The sequence below is a fragment of the Centropristis striata genome, chromosome 6, assembly GCF_030273125.1.
Source record: "Centropristis striata isolate RG_2023a ecotype Rhode Island chromosome 6, C.striata_1.0, whole genome shotgun sequence".
In the NCBI taxonomy this organism is placed as follows: Eukaryota; Metazoa; Chordata; class Actinopteri; order Perciformes; family Serranidae; genus Centropristis; species Centropristis striata.
In genome coordinates this window covers 41,335,256-41,349,580 of record NC_081522.1, presented here as the reverse complement: position 1 = coordinate 41,349,580, position 14,325 = coordinate 41,335,256, and positions in this window count along the sequence as shown.

The following is a 14,325-nucleotide window of genomic DNA, read 5'->3' as shown; positions in this document are numbered from 1 at the left end:
ATAGCGCTTTTTGAAGGTACTCAAAGTCGCTTCACATAACAGAAATTAGACACACAAACGCAAAATGCAGAAGAAAACAACTAAACAGAGATTTGAGTTCAGGTCTTGCAAGCTATTTTGAAAAGGTGGTTTTGGTTTTGGAATCGGAACAACTCTAGTAATTCTGTTTCCTCTGTGCAGATGAAGGTGTAACTGTTGTGAATGAAACTCTTTATTTAATGTATCAGTGAGTGAGATGTTGTATCTGCAGCTTGTTGGCCGTCTGACAGCAGACAAACATCTTTTATATGTCATTTAGGCTCCGAAACAAATGATCATCTGAAATAACAAGATGTGTCTTTTATTGTGGCTCTGAGAAACAAATATTTCCCCTTTTCCTCCTTTTCTTGAGCTAAATTATTACAGATAAACTATTATTCTCTGCAGTTTGTTATCTTGTTGGCATTCAAACCTTCAGACTGAAGCAGCAGATGGTTTCTTTAGGAGCATGTTGAGTTATCCTCTTGAACTTATTTGCCATTAATATCAAATATTATATTTGCCACTGGAAGATGAATCCATAAAAATGCTGTTGAGTTTGAATATAGAGATGCTTTTTATTTAAGGAGAATTACAATGATTGTATGCCATGCATGGAATAAAGGCAGTCACATAATATGAATCATGTCTTTTATATTGTTTGTTTCACTTTAACGTAACAGAAAAGACACTCAGAAGACGTAAACCTGCCACAGTGAAGAACGAACCGCTGAGCAGACAAACAGGATGTTGTAGGAAAAGAACATAAATTAAGAAAAAGAAGAGAAATAATAAAAATCCTGAAGGAAATGTGGTGTTTCTGTTGAAGTGACATGAAGTGTCATAGAAAATCTTTAAAGAAAAACACTTGACGACCAGGTAGATTTGAATTACAGCCTTGTGGAGGATTTATTGTAGGTATCATAAACAGATACAGATTCCAAAGGTGACGGACAGATCCAAAGATCAGAACAACTCTGAGGAGACAACACCTTGTGTTGTCTTTTTAATTTGTAGGTTCTTGCATCATTATTTCTAGTTCAATGTCCTGTAATTTCCTGTTATGTTCCAAATGGTGCAGTGGGATTTCCTCAATCAGAGCTGCTCATATCTTAGGCGGCGACCTACTTGATATTGAAGACGCTAGGCCTTGTGGGAACTCAAACTGTGAACTTAACTGTGATAACACCATGAGAGGGGAACATGTAGAGCAGTGGTCTGTCCTGATGTGATGTAGAGGAGGAAGATAGAGCCACATTGAGTTTTACTGAAGAGCCGATGCTGAAAAGTGCAACAGTCATAAGTCGAGCGGTGTACGGGGCTTTGTTGAACTGTGAAAGAGCCATTCGGGATTGTGCGGTGTATGGAACACGAATGTGCTACTAAAATTTGCTGAACAGAGTATTAAGTGCTTTGTGTTCTCACCCATTAACCCTCTGGGGTCTGAGCCTATTTTGGCTGTTTTTGAAAAATTTTGATTTTGCCCTAAAATGTTTACTATACCCATATTTGGTATCCATTTTTTTCTTCACCTATATGATTTGACAGTTATTTTCTCACTTTAACCTACTTGATCAATATATTGAGCCCAAATATCATCATCTGAGATGAAAAATTATACTATTTACTACAATAAAAATCACAAATATGCTCAATGAACTGTTTTGGAACTTGAAAATGTAAACAAATATGAACATATAAAAAGGTAAAAATTACAAAAAGTCCCATAAAAACATGTATATTTACAGGTTTTTTTCCTTGTTAGCTGCAACTCAAAAACAAACTATGTGATAAATGACACAGAGAGCTCCACCAACACTCAAATATTTCTGTACTATTATATTAAAACTATCATATCTTTGGTTTTACATGAGCTAGGAATGTCAAAGAAAAACTGTGAGAAAGTTTCAGGTCTGAACTTTGGAGTTAAGTTGACAGCAGCACTTCATGTGACCTCGTTTATAGTTAAAGTCACATGATCTGATCAGGACGCCACCATCAGAGACAACAGAGGGTTAACTTAGTGCAATCCACAAAATTGCCATAACAGTTTGGGGGCTCGTCCGGGATCACCACTTGAGTTGGACCAGGATTATTCTGCAGGTGAGGATCGGATCCTGGAACTCATATACCTTTAACGGCTGCTGGACGCCGGAGGGGACGAGAGGTTTGATCGCCTGCTGAATGATCCGGTACGACTCAATGCGTGATTTTACCAGAATAAAACACGGGTGAGCCAATACTCAGTTCTGCTAAATTAAATGTAGCAGAGTACTGTATAGTATACTAAATGTGGAGTACAGTGTAACTTGCGTGTAAACTTTCTGATACTCAAAACAAGATAATGAAGATACTATTGATAGATATAAGATGAAAAAACTTGGTAAGCTGCATGTTTTTTGCAGTGCTTTGTTGCTTATGTTTACATTATACAGTATATATTTTTAATTTCATTTACTTACCTATGTATGTTTCTGTTTATATTGTATATTTTGATATTTTATATATATTTTATTTATTGTCGCACTGCTTTTTGGAGTCAGCTTTATGGTCAGTAGGTAAATTATACTCAGAACAAGTTAATTCAGATGCTGTCGCTAGATAGAAGAAGAAAATACTTGGTAAACTTTATGTTTTTTTCAGTGTTTGAACAGAGACAAACTTTCCTGCTGCAGATAACTTCCTGTTGACATTATCGTGGCGTAGCAGCAAACATGCACACACTCGGTGCCACCTTAGTGCCGTGCGGGGTCCGGGCTGCTGGACTTCCTCAGAGGGAACCGACCTGCAGCGATCTCTGAGGAACCGACTCTCAGTCTGCAGGCAGAGGGATCAGAAAGGCTTTTAACTGGAGCTTTAGAGAGAGGAGGAGGCTGAGAGACCCCCAGGTCTACCTGCTGCTCCTCCACCAACCACCAGGTCCTCCAACATCAAAACCAGCAGGGACTTTTCTTATTTAAGCCTCGAACTTTAGAGAAACACAAAGTCTCTTTGGGAGGAATACTGGAGCTGAAAACACGTGTCACACATTGAGAATTCACTCAATTATTCATTCAATTATTCATTCATTAACGATGACCTTTTAAAGAGTCCGTAATAAACTCCAGCAGAGTTAAAACACGCCGTGAAGCAGGAAGTGACCCGGCTCGTTGCTCCACTCGTCCTTTTGTTGTCGTGTCTTTGATGGACACACTCAGGTTTTTTTCCTCTCCTTGGAGAGACAATTGAGGCTCTTCTTGTTTCTCTGTAGCTTCTTTTTAACCTAAGGGCACTAATGCTCAGCCTGGACTTGAGACAATTGAGCTGATTTGTGTGTGTGTGTGTGTGTGTGTGTGTGTGTGTGTCTGTCCAGCGTCCATGTGGGACCTTGTTCTGAGGCCTTTGTGATAGAATATGCTCCTGCCTCGCTTTGTTGAGAGCCGATGAAATATGTATCGACGCAGAGGAGAACTAAACAGACGGCCTAAAAACACAGGTTGCTTTGATATTGTTTGGTTGGACCATGATGCATTGCTGCAGCTCTGCTGGGTTTTCACTTTCTCTCACTTTCTCAGCTTCAACTTTCATTTTCCTCACTGCAACAACTGAAATCTATAAGTCAGATTAAATATGTCAGATCAAGAGGATATCTGCTTATTGTCTGTCTGATCAGATAGTTCTTCTTAGTCAGCAGTTTTTATTTTAGACTTGTTTGAAAATGACCAAAAAAAAAGACATATTGACCTAAAAAAGACACAAAATCACCAAAGAAAGACGCAAAATTACGTAAAAGACAAAAGGACCAAATAAATATGCAAAATGACCAAAATGACCAAAATGACGCAAAAAAAAGGACACAAATTAGTTTTTAGTTTTTAGTCTGACTTTGCTGGGTCCTAGAAATAAACTATTAATTATAATGTAATTGCTTGTTAATGGTAAAGTAACTATAAACTTACATTAATATGCCATCTATTTGTCATTTATAGATGATTTAGTTAGTTAAACATTAAAATATTATGTATTTACCATTCTAAATAGTCTATATACAGTTTTAAAATGATGATTAAACATTAATAAACTATCTGTTTACCATTTATAAATTATGGTAAAGTGTTACCAAATGATTTTGAAATGATTCATAAACCTTTAAGAAATTGGTTGAAAACATTTAAAGATTAAATATGTATAGCACTTTGTAAATGTTAATCATTAATAATTGGTCTATAAACCATCTATAAACATTACTTACATGGTCATTGTTACCCAAGCAATTAAATTATAATTAATAGTTTATCAATAATTGCACTTATTTTAACATTTTAACACCATATTAAGTCTGTTAATGATTTTGAAATGATTCATAAACCTTTAATAAGGTGGCTTTAAACATTTAAAGATAAAACACGTGTAGTACTTTGTTATGGTTAATAATTAGTCTATAAACCATCTATAAAGATCAATAGTTGTTATTGTGTGACTGATAATAAAGGTCCAGCAGCACTAAAGATGCCACTAAGAAGAGAAAAGGATGTGAGGACTGGTTTCACTGCGAGGACATCTTCTCTGTGACTCCCGTGAGGTTTTAATATTTTATGTTTCACATCTTTTGCTTTTGCCACAGAAAAAGTTTTTCCCTGTTTGACTCTTTATCTTTTAAAAAAACGAGCCACAAATGAGTGGAACTTCTTCTTCTTTGAAACTTCTCTCAGAAGTAGAAACATTAGACTTTACTTCACAAATGAGGCTGCAATCATTGGCTGCACTTAAAAGCCAAATATTCTAAATATTTCTGTGGTTGAGAGATGAAAAGTGATGAAAGTCTTCACATGTTGTTGATGCACACAAAGAGTTTCCTCTTGTTTTTACTTTCAGTCTTCTGATTCACTTCAGACGCAGTGAAGAGACGTTCAACGAGGGTCGACGCTCCGATAGGAAACATTTTATAGTTTATTATAGTCTGATTTCATTTTTATGCTTTAGGTCTCTAGAGGAACATCTGTTGGAAATACCTGAATATTATACAGGATTTATACTGACAGGCTCCAGACTGTGATCACTACCTGAAGGACAATATACATATATATATATATATATAAACACCTGTAGATGTCTTCTACAGCAGCTGTTCTCAACCTTGGGGTCGGGACCCCAATTGGGGTCTCGAGATGATTTCTGGGGGTCAACAAATCATTTTGTTAGTCAGCTCTGTCTCCACTGTGTTAAAGTGTTCATGTGTTAATGGGTTCTAGTCTTTTTGGTCATTTAATGTCTTTTTTTTGTCATTTGTGGGGTTTTTTTACTCATTTTGTGTCTTTTTTTTTTGTCATTTTGTGTGTTCTTTCGGTCATTTTGTTTCTTTTTTGGGCCATTTTGTGTCTTCTTTTGATCATTTTGTTTCTTTTTTGGGCCATTTTGTGTCTTTTTTTTGGTGATTTTGTGTCTTTTTTTACTCATTTTGTGTCTTTTTTTACTCATTTTGAATTTTTTATCATTTTGTGATCAGTTTGAGTCTTTTTTGGTCATTTTGTCTTTTTTGGTCATTTTGTTTCTTTTTCGGGCCATTTTGTGTCTTTTTTTACTCATTTTGTGTCTTTTTTTGGTAATTTCGTGTCTTTTTTTTGGTCATTTTGTGTCTTTTTGGGTCATTTTGTGTCTTTTTTATCAGTTTATGATCAGTTTGTGTCCTTTACAGTCATTTTGTCTTTTTTGGTAATTTTGTGTCTTTTTTTGATCATTTTGTTTCATTTTGTGGTCAATTTGATTCTTTTTTGGCTAATGAGTTAAAATGTTCATGTGTTAATGGGTTTTAGTCTTTTTGGTCATTTAATGTCTTTTTTAGATCATTTTTTGTCCTTTTTTATCATTTTGAACACAAAATAATAGTTTGTGTCTTTTTGGGACATTTTGTGTCTTTTTTTACTCATTTTGTGTCTTTTTTTACTCATTTTGTGTCTTTTTTTGTTAATTTTGTGTCTTTTTTTTGGCCATTTTGTGTCTTTTTTTTGGTAATTTTGTGTCTTTTTTTACTCATTTCGTGTCTTTTTTTGGTCATTTTGTGTCTTTTTTTTATCATTTTGTGATCAGTTTGTGTCCTTTACAGTCATTTTGTCTTTTTTGGTCATTTTATTTCTTTTTCGGGCCATTTTGTGTCTTTTTTTGATCATTTTGTGTCATTTTGTGGTCAATTTGATTCTTTTTTGGCTAATGAGTTAAAATGTTCATGTGTTAATGGGTTTTAGTCTTTTTGGTCATTTAATGTCTTTTTTAGATCATTTTTTGTCCTTTTTTATCATTTTGATCACAAAATGATGTCTTCTTGGGACATTTTGTGTCTTTTTTTACTCATTTTGTGTCTTTTTTTGGTAATTTTGTGTCTTTTTTTACTCATTTTGTGTCTTTTTTTGGTCATTTTGTGTCTTTTTTTGGCCATTTTGTGTCTTTTTTTTTGTAATTTTGTGTCTTTTTTTACTCATTTCGTGTCTTTTTTTGGTCATTTTGTGTCTTTTTTTTATCAGTTTGTGATCAGTTTGTGTCCTTTACAGTCATTTTGTCTTTTTTGGTCATTTTGTTTCTTTTTCGGGCCATTTTGTGTCTTTTTTTGGTCATTTTTTGTCATTTTGTGGTCAATTTGATTCTTTTGGGGGTATTTTTGTGTCTTTTCTGACAAATGCCAAAGTAGCAAGTTGTTACTTTACAGAGAGTCTCTGGCTTGAAGCTGACTGTTTTTAGTTGTTGTCTGCTTCATTATTTGTCCAAAATTCGTCGTATCAACTGAGTCTGTCTGATCTGAACTGTGAGATTATGTCCAGTGAGCGGAGGTCACATGCTGGTTAGACTGGGGGTCGCCACTCAAAAAGGCTGAGAACTACTGATCTACTGGATTTATACTGACATAATTACAACAATACTTTCCTGCCAACAATATGAAGTTAGCAGACAACATGTAGCTCCATGACTCGACTACATAGAGTTCTGTATTAACTTCACCTTCTGTCAGATTTGGAGCCTGAAACTCTTGAAATAGTTTGTAGTTTTACACATTAGCATCTATGTTTTCCCACCCAGCTGCAGCACTAATTATGACTTTAGTGCCATCAGCTGCTGGACAGTTAATTAGAGAGTCATATTCCTGTTTACTGGGTCCAGTCCGTCCCAGCAGGCTCCCATTACACCTCCCACTGGGGGTTTTAATTGCTGAAATAGAACCATAACATTGGGCATAAATTAATTATATCACCACTTTATGTTCACAACTTCTGGCTGAAGTCAGTGGAGGGTGAAATGTTGTCACATGGCTTCATCCTGAATCCTCTATGTGTGTTTTACCACCAGAGCCACTTTTCAGGATTAATCATAACTTTATTCTAGTGATTATGCTTCGATACCACAGAGAGAAATACAGGGACGTAAACCCCGACTGGCTGGAAACCTTCTGTTGGTTGTTGTGTAGCAGAACTTTATTTAATATTCACAATAGATCATTTTAATGTCACTCTAAGTGTGAATCTGAAAAATTTAACCCTTTGTAGTTTGGGTTTGTTTTGTTGGTTTTTGACTTTTTCATTCTGTCTGAATATGAAACTTAAATAATGATCACCATGTCATGCTGCTATCATCTTTTTCATTTTGACTTATTGGATCAACATTTTGAAACACAAAAAACAAAAATATATATATATTTTTTTTTTACAAAAAACATGTAAAAAACAAAAAAGCAAACACAAAATTACAAAAAAAAACAAATAAAAACAGACCAAAACCACAATATTTTCATACAAAAAACACACGTAAAAAACACAAAAAAAAATACAAAAAAACCAAAACGCACACAGAAAAACCACAAAAACCACAAAAAAATACAAAAATTCTATAAAAAACACAGGTAAAAACACACAAAAAATGAAAAAAAATCTAAAAAACACAGATAAAAACCCACAAAAAATTACAAAAATAGCCCAAAATCACACACACACAAAAAACAGTAAACACAAAAGATTGCATTAAAAATGCACACTGCAAAATTAGGAAAATCTCTGCAAAAAAAGTAAAATCATGTTTCTACACTTGCTTGTGGTGATTTTTAACTTTGCTGAAAAAGAGTTGATGCCTTTAATGTGACATGGAAACTTGTGTAAAAGCCAAAACTTTAGAGTTTCTGGACTCCAGACGGTGAAAGGTGCAGTGTGCAGGATTTAGCTCCATCTCGTGGTGACGTCACACATTTCACCTCAGCTCACCTTTCCTAACCAAGGAGAATCTACGGCGGCCTGCAGGGAACAAATAAAGATGCTAAAGTGTGTGAATGCCACATGAGGAAGCTTCCTTCAGCCTGACTGGTGCCAGAGCAGAAATCTGGAAATGAATCTGGTGAAGAAGTAATTGTACTAAATAAACCAACATGGCCCCTGCTGTACTTAACAAGCAGCCTGAAGAAGTAGTGGAGTATTTTAATAATGTGACCACTAGATGTAACTCTGAGGGCCCGTTTACACCAGGACACTCGCGGGTAAAAACCACTAAATATTTTATCTGAAGTGCATTTCGTTTAGACGAAAATGCCTCTAAAGTTTTGGCTTTTACACAAGTTTCCATGTCACATTTAATGCATCAACTCTTTTTCAGCAAAGGTAAAAAAAAGAAACACCTCGACCAAGTGTAGTCACATGATTTTTTTTTTCCAGAGATTTTTCTAATTTTGCAGTGTGTGTTTCAACATTTTTAACGCAAAGCAAACTTTTGTGTTTACTGTTTATTCGTGTGATTTTAGGTTATTTTTTGTGTGTTTTTAAATCTGTGTTTTTTGTAATTTTTTCATTTTTGTGTGTGTTTCTGTGTTTTTATTAATTTTTGTGGTTTTTGTGTGGTTTTTTATGTGTGTTCTGTGTGTTTTTATTTGTGTTTTTTGTGGGGTTTTTTGGTGTGTTTTTGTCTGTTTCTTGTGTGTTTTTATGTGCGTTTTGTAAAAAAGAAAAAAGGTATTTTTTCTATGTTTTTCTTTTGTGTTTTTTGTAATTTTGTGTGCATTTTTGCATGTTTTTTTGTGTGTGTTTCTGTGTGTTTTTTTGTGTGTCAAAATGTTGATCCAGTGAGTCAAAATGACTTGATAATAATGAGATTGAGCTGAAAAAGATGATAGCAGCATGACATGGTGATTATTATTTAAGTTGCATATACAGACAGAATGAAAAATAGAAGAAAAAAATAAAAAATAGCCCCAAACTCCAAAGGGTTAATGCAGATTATTATTAGATTAATCCTGCTCCTTTCGGACATGTTGCGTTCACATTATAGCTTTTTGTTTTGACTATTGCTATTTTTTTGTTTTGATTATTCTCATTGGATTTGTTTGTTTTTGAGTTTACTTCGTTGTGTTACTCGCACATGTTCGAAATAAAAAAAAGCTGAGCTGAGCAGAGGAAGTTGACACATTTGAACCAAAACCTCCTAAACTTCAGAGGTTTAAAAACTGTGATTAGCTGAAAAGACAAAAAGAGACAGAAAGTGTGAAAATGCTGCAGGAACAACATGATTCTCTGTGTTCTGTCTCAGTGACCTACAGGAGGCGCAAACACACCAAGACACAGAGATACACAGCAGAACTCAGAGGAAATAAAGAAGAAGAAGCTGAAAAACTAGTGAACTGGATGCAACATTTAAAAGTGATAAATGTCTTTTGAGATGTTTTCTAGAGGAGGAGATGAACTCAACATGTTACTGCTCAATTGGTGAGTATCTGATCTCAACACATTATTAATAACTTCATAATCTGCATTTAAAAGATTTAAACATCATGTCAGTTGGTTATTTGCACTGAAAAAATATATATTTTTTTGTCCCTGTAATTATTATTTCAATCATCTCTATAAATTCAGTGTTTTTCCTTTAAAACATCAGTTTTTCATGTGGAGCATTACTGAGTGATTGTTTGTTATTATGTGTCTCAGTTTTAATGTAAATTGAATCATTGGTTCCAGTAATATTCACTAAACCAGTTCATTGGCTTCATTAGTTCATATTTACCAGTCAAATATAACTGAGTACTACTCAATCTGATATTTATCTGTGTATTTTCATAAAAAACAAGTGTTTCTATTAAATAAATATGACTTATAAACAGCCTGAGGAAAGATTACAAACACTTTCTGTGGAAAAACTAGTAAAAAAAGTAAATGTCACTCAGTTTGTTTCAGTGAAGAGAACCAACGAGCTGCTGTTTCCTCTAAATGTTTGTTTCTGTTTCATTTGTGCTTATTTCATCATCGTGGAAAAATGTTTAGACCATTAAACCAGCTTGTTTTCTTCAGTTTCTTGTTCATTTTAATGTCTGGTTCAACTAAAGGTTCATTTGTTTGGACAAATATAATGATAACAACAAAAATATCTGATAAGAGTTTAATTTCAGAGCTGATATCTAGACATTTAACATGGCTTTATTGATATAATTTTAACATCTATTTTAAAATTACAAATTATAGTTGCAAAAGTGACCAAAAAATGACACAAAAGTATTTTTGTGTCATTGTTTTGGTCACTTTTGCATCTATAATATGTAATTGTATGTCTTTTTAAGACATTTTTACATTTATTTTTGGTCTTTTTGTGTCTTTTTTGGTCAATTTGTGTCAATTTCGATAATTTTGTGTCATTTTTTTGGTCATCTACAGTCATGGAAACATTCTTGATAATAACCAAAATCACTATCAATAAACCATGTTAAATGTCTAGATATCATATCTTAAATTAAACTCTTTTCAGATATTTTAGTTGTTATCATTATATTTGTCCAAACAAATGAACCTTTAGTTTTATCAGACATTAAAATGAACATAAACTGAAGAAAACAAGGAGGTCTAATAGTTTTTTCCATGACTGTATTTCTAGATTGTATTATATATTATGAGAGAATATATAGAATCATATATGTATTGTATCATGTGAAAGAATGATTCTAATATAAACAATAAGGAAGAAAAACATGGATTGTTTTTTTGATTGACCATTGGACCATTGTCTTCTTCAGTTTCTTGTTCATTTTAATGTCTGGTTCAACTAAAGGTTCATTTGTTTGGACAAATATAATGATAACAACTAAAATATCTGAAAAGAGTTTAATTTAAGAGCTGATATCTAGACATTTAACATGGTTTTATTGTTATAATTTTAACATCTATTTTTGGTCACTTTGTTTCTATTTTGATACTTTTGTATCATTTTTTGGTCACTTTTGCATCTAAATATATGTGTTTTCAAATAATTTTTACATCTATTTTTGGTCTTTTTGTGTCTTTTTTGGTCAATGTGTGTCTATTTAGATATTTTTGTGTCATTTTTTCATATTTTTTGTCATTTTTACATCTATTTTTGGTAATTTTGTGTCTTTTTTAATCATTTTTACATCTACAGTCATGGAAACATTCTTGAAAATAACCTAAATCATTATCAATAAAACCATGTTAAATGTCTAGATATCGGCTCTTTAATTAAACTCTTATCTTCGTTATATGTATATTTGTCCAAAAAAATGTACCTTTAGTTTTATCAGACATTAAAATGAACAAGAAACAGAAGAAAACAAGGAGGTCTAATAATTTTTTTCCATGACTGTATTTCTAGATTGTATTATATATTATAAGAGAATATATAAAGCTTCTTTGTATAGTCATATATGTATTGTATCATGTGAAAGAAAGATTCTGATATAAACAATAATGAATAAAAACATTGATTGTTTTTGGTATTTAAACGTCTTTGTTGTTAATAATTTCCTAATAGAGGATATCTTTCCTCATCATACAGAATATAAGTCTTCCAGCCTGTTAGCACTATGAAAGCCAGGATGATGTTTTATGAATCCAGTTGATTCTGGTGTAATAAAACGTCTCCGTTTATCAGAGAGACTCTACCAGGCAGATTAAAGAGGCGTCTGCATATTAATATTCTGCAGCAGCAGCGTGTACGTACAGTAAACTTTCACAGAGCTTCAAGGTAAAAACAAAACCCGTGTTCTTTGTGCAGCAGATCCCTGGTGGAATGTCATGAATTTGTCCAATTGTTGCTTGAGTGCACCTTAATTTGCGCGCGGCGGCGGCGGCCGGCGGGAGGTCGCTCGGCGGGTCACCGCCACTCCAATAAACGCTCAACGCCGGCTTTTTGTCCCAAGACGCCTTCGGCCTTGATCACATGTTCGCCGTGTTCAAGGCTGCAATTTATTTCCCTCCGCGGCGTAAAGAAGACAAACAATGGTGATTACTGCTCAGAGACAGTAAATGAACATTTAGATTTCTCTCTTTGACTGAAGAACGGCAGCAGCTCATAGGAATGAATTAATGAAATGTGGTGATTAAAATTTGAGCAGCCAGTCTTGTTAGTGTCAAAGGGTGTTTTTATTAAGTCTGCATTTTTGCATTTCAGTGTGTGTGTGTGTGTGTGTGTGTGTGAGCTGCTGCTCTTTAGGGATCGCAGCGATTCCTGCAGAGAAAAACTGCCTTGAACATCACAAATAAACACACATATTTATATGTCTAAACATTTAAAAAGAAACCTTCACTGACAGAAGAGACTCTGGTCCCACAATAACTACACAAACACCAACCAGAACAAAAACATGAGAAAAACATGAAAAAACATGGAAATAACGTGTCAAAAACATGACAAAAACAATGTGACAAAAACACAACAAAAACAATGTGACAAAAACGTAACAACTACTTGACAAAAACGTGACAAAAACACGACAAAAACATGAAAAAAACGTGTCAAAAACGTGTCAAAAACGTGCTAAAAATGCGACAAAAATGCGACAAAAATGTGACAAAAATGTGACAAAAATGCGACAAAAATGTGACAAAAACACGACAAAAACGCATCAAAAACATGAAAAAACGTGACAAACACACAACAAGAACACGACAAAAACATGAAAAATGTGTCAAAAATGTAACAAAAACACGACAAGATAAAAACCATAATAACAAATTTACCTGTGTATGTGTATGTGTGTGTGTGTGTGTGTATTGTAACTGTAATCACATAAAAGGATCAAAGGTTTTGTGGTCGACCAATCAGAGCAGAGCAATCAACAGAATTAACTGCAGCTGTAGAATGTTCCTGAACAGTGACAGCAGCCAGAGGTGGACAGACTGGAATTTCTGGCCTCGAACAGAAAGCATTTTTGGCAAAACCATAATACCTATCATTGATCCGACTTCACTTTGAGCGTCCTGAGTTCTTCCTGAACGTCTACACATGTTTTTTTTTAAAGAAAAATTAAGAAATATCTTTGTTAGAGCGATCTAAAAAAACTGTTCCATCTCCCTTTTTCAGAAATCTTCCTGCGTTTTTAATATGGGAGCCAATGAGGCTGTTGGTGGTGTTGGTGGATCATCTGTGCGTCCTACGCCCAAACTATAACTCTGACAGCTTTACCAGAGGATTGTGAGGGAGAAGACTAATTTTCCTACGTTTCTATGTATAAATTATTTCTGTAGAGTGGAATTTGCGGCCTGGAGCGCAGTTTTCAAATTTATTTTTTGACAGTTTCTTCTCTCCCTCTACACTCTGGTGATGATGTCACACACTGTGACACGAACATTCCGTGCAATACACACCCATTATAATCTCAGAATTTCTCCAAAAATGATCATGGTCATTGAACAGGGATTGATAAAAAACTATATGACCTATCGAAACGTGGATTAATACACCGATACACAAGACTTGTGTCTACTGTTTAAAGTTTAAATGGAGTCTCTAGGTGAAATTATGCCGGAGAAGTAGACGTTTAAAAATCTCCAATTATTGTTCTTTTTCACTCATTTTTTTCAGCTGTCCCATTCACTTCAATGCAAAATTTGGGGCAGTTTTTCATGACGTAAGTCAGTCTGACCCTCAAACGGCTCTTTAAAAAACTCACACACTTCACTTCACTGTTCACTACCTCTAACACACTCATCTGTTCTCCTGCAGATCACACACACACACACACACACACACACACACTTTCCCCTCTCTGGTCCTCTGAGCCCCCCGAACCATTAACAGGCCACCACAGTACGCCTGCTCACACACACACACACACACACTGACACACACACACACACACACACACACTCTCTCTCTCTCTCAGAGCGTCTGGAGGTTTTCTCTGTTTGTTTTCTCTGCTGTAGCTGCAGACAGTAGCAGACCGCCGGCCGTGTGTGTGTGTGTGTGTGTGTGTGTGTGTGTGTGTGTGTGAGTGTGTGTGTGTGTGTGTGTGTGTGTGTTAACTGCCTGTTATGACAGAGTGTATCATGTATGTGAGTGTGTTTGACAGCAGCGTTGTGTCTC